The sequence below is a fragment of the Tachyglossus aculeatus genome, chromosome Y2 (genome assembly GCF_015852505.1).
Source record: "Tachyglossus aculeatus isolate mTacAcu1 chromosome Y2, mTacAcu1.pri, whole genome shotgun sequence".
In the NCBI taxonomy this organism is placed as follows: Eukaryota; Metazoa; Chordata; class Mammalia; order Monotremata; family Tachyglossidae; genus Tachyglossus; species Tachyglossus aculeatus.
In genome coordinates this window covers 1,198,973-1,204,701 of record NC_052094.1, presented here as the reverse complement: position 1 = coordinate 1,204,701, position 5,729 = coordinate 1,198,973, and the positions used below count along the sequence as shown (strand labels likewise).

Below are 5,729 nucleotides of genomic sequence, written 5' to 3'. Positions count from 1 at the left end.
TCTTGGAGATGTATTTTCAGAAGGATTTTCAAGGTGGAGAGAAGAGTGGTCTGAAGAGTGCAGGCTGGGGGCAGGATGTGAGCAAGAGTTAGGTGGTCGGAGACAGGAGAAGAAGGTACAGTGAGTATGTTGGCTTGACAGGAGAGTCAGGCGTCAGCTGGGATGCAAGTTGAGCAGTGCAAGGGAGAGAGAGCTCATTAAGCACCTTAAAGCAAATGCTCAGGAATTTCTGCTTGATGCTGAGAGGGATGAGCAACCATCGGGCTTTCTGACGAGTGGGGAGTTCTACACAGAATGGTGTTTTTAGAAAAGTGATCTGGGCAACCAAGTCAAAGTGTGGACTGGGGATGGGAGAGGCAGGAGCAGCATGGTCTAGGAGGCTGATGATGTGGTCACAGGACTAATTACAGGACCCCGCCCCTTACCTCAAACAGAAGCACTCAATCACTTTGGCCCCTCCTACCACACTGCTTCCCTGTTGGGTCCAGAAGCTGGAAAGGCCTCGTGAAGGTCTTGGGAAACTAGCAGCATCTCGAGAGCTTGTGAGGGTGGGCAGGCAGGGTGCTGTGTGACCTTGGGCAAGTCACTTCACTTCTCTGGGCCTCAGTTCCCTCATCAACAAAATGGGGATTCAATCCCTGTTCTATTACTATAATACGATATATATTATATATATTATTATATATTATATATAATTAACACTATTACTATTCCATTTATTTTGTTAATAGTGATGTAAGCGTCTCTACTCTTCTACTACAAACCAGCCTGGACACTTCACTCCTCTGTTGCTTCTCTCCTCTGTACCGCGATCTCACTTATCACACCACTGACCTCTTGCCACTGGCCTGGACAGTGCTTTGCACAAAGTAGGTGATCAATCTCATTGATTGCTTGATTGGCTGGTCTTGATGGGAGACTTCATCATCATCCTCAACCTTCTGCCTTTCAAAAGGGAGAATTATTCATTCATTCAATCGTATTTATTGAGCACTTACTGTGTGCAGAGCACTTTACTAAGTGCTTGGGAAGTATAAGTTGGCAACATATAGAGACAGTCCCTATCCAACAACAGGCACACAGTCTAGAAAGGGGAGACAGACAACAGACAGACAACAAAACAAAACATATGGACAGGTGTCAAGTCATCAGAATAAATGGAAATAAAGCTGGATGCACATCATTAACAAAATAAATGGAATAGTAATAGTATTAATTATATATAATATATAATAATAAATGTATATAATATATATCGTATTATAGTAATAGAACAGGGATTGAATCCCCATTTTGTAGATGAGGGAACTGAGGCCCAGAGAAGTGAAGTGACTTGCCCAAGGTCACACAGCACCCTCACCTGCCCACCCTCACAAGCTCTCGAGATGCTGCTAGTTTCCCAAGATCTTCACGAGGCCTTTCCAGCTTCTGGCCCCAACAGGGAAGCAGTGTGGTCTAGTGGATAGAGCCCGGTCCTGGGAATCAGAAGGGCCTGGATTCTATACTACACATATATAGTAAGAATAATAATAATAATAATACAATTTATCAAGCACTTACTATATGCCAAGCAGTTCCAAGCACTGGGGAGGTTACAAGGTGATCAGGTTGTCCCACTGGGGGCTCACAGTCTTAATCCCTATTTTATAGATGAGGGAACCGAGGTCCAGAGAAGTTTAGTGAAGTTGAGCAGCATCATATGACAGTTCTTTGGCCTCGTTACTTGAGGGAAATCAGTCAATCATCAGTGGTATCTATTGAGCACTTACTATATGCAGAGCACAGTATTAGAGGGGAAAACCATACTGTCCCCCTCTAGACTGTAAGCCCACTGTGGGCTGTCATCCTTTTTGCACTGTACTCTCTCTGCACACAGGAAGGTTCAGTATTAAGTTCAGTAGGGTTATACCAGATGGGGAGAAAATATTTACAACTTCTTGGAAGAAAACCTCATATCCCCCAATTCTCACTTCAACTGTTCTATGCCACCTCAGCAATTTATTACCAACAGCCTCCTCTTCTCCATTCCAATGACATTTCACATATACATCATTTTTAGTCTAATGCTTCCCTCTACTTGTAATTTACTTTAATATCTGTCTCTCTAGCTAGACTGTAAACTTCTTGAGGGCAGGAATTCTGTCTACTCACTCCCTTGTCCTCTCCAGTACTTAGAACAGTGCTCTGTATTTAGTAGGCATTCAATAAATAAATTCCACATAAGTGTAATGAATGTGAAGGAAAACTGTACATAGTTGAAGACAACACCACTGATGATGAAAGTCATCTACCAGTGTATGTGTGGCTGGAAAGAGCAGTTTGTTTACCAAATAAATCTGATTGATTGATGGAACAATAATTATAATATTAATTGTGCTATTTGTTAAAACACTTACAATGTGCCAGGCACTGTAGTAAGTGCTGGAGTGGACACAAGCAGAGGGGAGTCAAGCAAAGCTACATTGTTTCTTTCTAAAAAAATTTTTCAGCCATATTCATTGAGCACTTACTGTTTTCAGAGTACTAAGCACTTGGGATAATACACCTTTACACCTAGGATATAAACTCAGAAGACGATTTGAAAAGGGAAACTGAGCTGACCATTATCCTCGGTAATGAGAGTCGAAAGCAGTATCTGCTATTGAAATAGCAAATAATCTAAGTATCTCATTTTCACTAAGGGTTGCAAGGGTCTGTGATTTTATTCAAACCCCACCTGACCTACTGGTAGTTGTCAACCTACACAACATCCAGTGGCCATGAATTCTCTAGGGATATTCCTCCCTTAGATTAAAAATTCACAAATTCAAGTCCATCTTCCTTGTCACAGCTTTTGATGAAAATGCCCTTGGGAGGGAATATATGTATCTACAGCAAAGGGCAGTGGGGAGCAAGTAAGACAACCCTGTCAACAGGAAGGGCATCAGGCAGCTGAAGACATAGACAGAGCCCCATAATGAGCATGTGGGAAGGGACTGTAGGCTCAGAAGATGTGATCCCTGCCCTCGAGGAGTTTACAGTCTGGAAGCAGTATGCCTACTGGAAAGAGCACTTGGGAGTCAGACGACCTGGGTTCTAATCATGGCTCTGCCACTTGTTTACTGTGTGACCTTTGAAAGTCACATAATATTTCTGTGCCTCAGTTACCTCATCTGTAAATGGGGATTAAGGCTATGAGCTCTACGTGGGACTTGGACTGAGTCCAACCTGATTAGCTTGTATGTACCCCAGTGCTTATAAGCACTTAATAAATATCATTCAAAAAAATCCACCATTGGTCCTTGCTGGCTAGAAAATTTGCTCCTGGGGGCACTCTCCAATAGGGCCCTCAACTCTTTTTTCCCTTCCTGACGGGCCCTATGTATGCACAGACTTGTGAGCATTAATGATTGCTGAAGTTATCCCAAGAGTGGCTAAAACCTCCAGGAAATTTGTTAGTGTGCACAGGGCCTGGGAGATTTTCTTCTCAAAGTTCCATAGAGTGAGAATCTGGCCCAGTTTAAACAAGCCCCATTAACCGAGAGGAATTTGGGTACCAAGGGTCTGAACATTTATCATTACTTTGCTCTTTGCTTGAAGGAACAAAAAATACACAGGAAACGAAGCCTGATTTTTCATTAAACTTTGAAATTTATAGCCCTTCTATCCAAAGTTGAATGAGCTATTTTCTTCACTTCCCTAATGTTCCCTCGGTATTAGTGGGAAAATGTGAAAGGGGATTGTTGCCCGAAATGATATTTCTTTCTGCCCAAGTGTGCCAAGCCAAACGCCAGAGCCGAACGGATAAAATGTCTGTCTCTCATTCTGAGGCTACTGGGTTCAGCTCCCTCACGGATTGGAGTTTTTCCCAATTAAATTTCCATTAACTTTCCCCTCCCCCACCAATGTCATTATAGGCTACCTCAATACGTTTTTAAAGAAGAAAGGGAAAAAAGATATATCTGCTTTGTCCATTGTGGGGCTGATAATTAGGGTGTAGGGTTGATACCCATTTTTTCTGATGCTCATTCAATCAGTGAAAGTCAATGAAGCCAAGACTGGGGGGATGGGGACAGATTCTTCTAATCCAAATTCTAACTTCTGCAGGGAAAAGTGGCAGTGGATGGCTGCTGGAGAGAGAATGGTCTTGGGGAGGATTCTGGGGAAGGGGATGAAGGCCAGAACTAGATTAAGGAGACAAGATGCCATCCTACCTAAAGCATGTGGGAGCTCATCCTCTAGACTGTAAACTCAGGGCAGTCAGGGAATGTGTCTACCAGCTCTGTTATATTGTTATATTGTGCTTATCCAATACTTAGTACAGTGCTCTGCACTGAGTAAGCACTCAATAAGTACAATTGACCTATTGATTAGTGAGGGGTCCCACAGCTGACCACTTAATAGGGCCAGGGGGTTTCTGAATTGCTGAAGACTAGGAGCAAAGTATACTAGGAAGGATGAAAAATAAACAGACACTAACTGTACATTTGAGAACCAGAACCTATGCTTTGGGTGAATGAATGGTAATGCTAGCGTTGCCTTTGGGAAAGGAGTTGGGCAATATGTTTTATAAGCCATCCTCGTATTGAAGACACAGTTCATTCCTGAAAACTGTGCCAGGTTGAAATGTTTAACTCAGTCAGCTTTCTCTTGGGAAAAATGCTAGAGATGGGAGATGAGTTCTTGAACTAAGGTCAAATATGTGATTTTTACCAAAACAAGCCAGCAGTATATATTCAGTCACTTATAGATGAGTAACAGAGCTTCGTTCATGTATTTATTAATTCATTCATTCAATTGCATTTACTGAGCACTAACTGTGCACAGAGTACTGTACTAAGCACTTGGGAGAGTACGTTACAACAATAAGCAGACACATTCCCTGCCCACAGCAAGCTTACGGTCTAGAGGGGTCAGAGGTTCCACCACTGGGTTGGCAAATTTTACTTGCTCAATCAGTCAGTGGTATTTATTGAGCACTTACTAGGTGCAGAGCACTGTACTAAGTGTTTGGGAGAGTACAGTATAATAAAGTTGGTAGACAACAATCCCTGACTTAGTAGTAATAGCATTTATTAAGCACTTTGTATGAGTAGAACATTGTCCTACCCTTTGAGGAAGATTGTCCTGTCTTATATAATCATAATAATAATGATGGTATTTGTTAAGCGCTTACTATATGCAAGGCACTGTATCATCTAGTTGTCTCCAATCCATAGCGGCGCCATGGACACATCTCTCCCAGAATGCCCCACCTCCATCTGCTATCATTATAGTAGTGAATCCATAGAGTTCCAGGGATAAAAATGTGGAATTGGTTCACCATTGCCTCCTTCCATGCAGTAAACTTGAGTGTCCGCCCTCGACAGTCTCCCATGTCACCACTGCCCAGCACAAGTGAGTTTTGATTTGTAGCAGATTGCCTTCCACTCACTAGCCACTGCCCAAGGTAGGAATGGAATGAGTATGCTTCTGCTTCGCTCTCCCTCCCATTGCCGAGACTGGTAGAGTACTGGAAACTCTCCAGGTGTGACCCTAAGTGGGGACTGAGGAAGACTATATAGATGGAAATCAGACGTGGTCCCTGACCCTCAAGGATCTTATAACCTATTCTGGGAGGAAGACATTCCTCAGAAGTAAAACTGTAGTCTCAACCCTCCTTGGTGACTCCTCATGAAGCTGCCCCCTCCGGTCTTTCCCTGCTCTGCTTGTAGCCGCCATCTTTGACTGTCTTCCCCTTTTCCCCATCC

The 5,729-nt window shown here is 43.0% G+C and overlaps 1 non-coding gene across 1 annotated transcript; it reads right to left on the bottom strand.

Annotated features, from left to right (window-relative positions):
• Positions 1-5,386: 5,386 nt before the first annotated feature.
• LOC119946702 lies at positions 5,387-5,524 on the bottom strand. The gene has a single exon (XR_005456459.1). It is a non-coding gene; the product is annotated as a small nucleolar RNA SNORA7 (small nucleolar RNA).
• Between the last annotated feature and the right edge of the window lie 205 nt (positions 5,525-5,729).